This window comes from Numida meleagris, unplaced genomic scaffold, assembly GCF_002078875.1.
Source record: "Numida meleagris isolate 19003 breed g44 Domestic line unplaced genomic scaffold, NumMel1.0 unplaced_Scaffold435, whole genome shotgun sequence".
In the NCBI taxonomy this organism is placed as follows: Eukaryota; Metazoa; Chordata; class Aves; order Galliformes; family Numididae; genus Numida; species Numida meleagris.
Genome location: NW_018364653.1, coordinates 26,030 through 27,550, shown reverse-complemented (window position 1 = coordinate 27,550; position 1,521 = coordinate 26,030).

Here is a 1,521-nt window from a genome sequence, read left to right as displayed (position 1 = left end):
ACGGTGACATGGTGACGCAGTGAAATGGTGACACGGTGACACTGTGACTTGACATGGTGACATGGTGACATGGTGGCACAGTGACATGGTGACTTGGGGACGCGGTGACTTGGTGACGCAGTGACACGGTGACACGATGACACTGTGACATGGTGACTTGGTGATGCAGTGACACTGACTTGGTGACACAGTGACACTATGGTACTGTGACTTGGTGACACAGTGACACTGTGACTTGGTGACACGGTGACACAATGATGCAGTGACATGGTGACTTGGTGACACAATGACGTGACACAGTGACATGGTGATGCAGTGACACAGTGACATGGTGACTTAGTGACACTGTGACTTGGTGACACAGTGACACTGTGACTTGGTGACATGGTGACACAGTGATGCAGTGACATGATTACTTGGTGACACAGTGACATGGTGATGCAGTGGCACGGTGACGCAGTGGCACAGTGACACAGTGACACGGTGACTTAGTGACACGGTGACACGGTGACATGGTGACACAATGACGTCGTGACACAGTGACACAGGACGTGGTGGCAGTCCTTAGGGTCCAGCCGAGGTGCAATGGGACGAGAGGGCTCTAGGGGGCAGAGTTGACACAGTGACAGTGACACAGTGACAGTGACACAGTGACAGTGATGGTGACACAGCGACGGTGACACAGCGACGGTGACAGTGATGGTGATGCAGTGACGGTGACGCAGTGATAGTGACACAGTGATGGTGACACAGTGACTGACAGTGGCAGTGGCACAGTGGCGGTGACACAGTGGCAGTGACACAGTGACAGTGACAGTGGCGGTGACGCAGTGATGGTGATGCAGTGACGGTGACACTGACAGTGACACAGTGGCAGTGACAGTGGTGGTGACACAGTGATGGTGACAGTGACGGTGACGCAGCGACGGTGACACTGACAGTGACACAGTGATGGTGACACAGTGACGGTGACGCAGCGACGGTGACACTGACAGTGACACAGTGGCAGTGACACAGTGGCAGTGACAGTGACGGTGACACGGTGACACAGTGATGGTGACACAGTGATGGTGATGCAGTGACAGTGACACAGTGATGGTGACACAGTGTCAGTGACACAGTGGCGGTGACACAGTGACAGTGACAGTGGCGGTGACACAGTGGCAGTGACACAGTGGCAGTAACGCAGTGATGGTGACATAGTGGTAGTGACACAGTGACGGTGACAAAGTGACAGTGACACAGTGGCAGTGACAGTGGTGGTGACACAGTGACGGTGACGCAGTGACGGTGACACAGTGACACGGTGACGGTGACAGTGGCAGTGACACAGTGACGGTGACGCAGTGACGGTGACTCAGTGACAGTGACACAGTGACAGTGACACGGTGATGGTGACAGTGGCAGTGACGCAGTGACAGTGACACAGTGACAGTGACAGTGACACAGTGACGGTGACACAGTGACGGTGACACAGTGGCAGTGACAGTGACGGTGACACAGTGACGGTGACACAGTGGC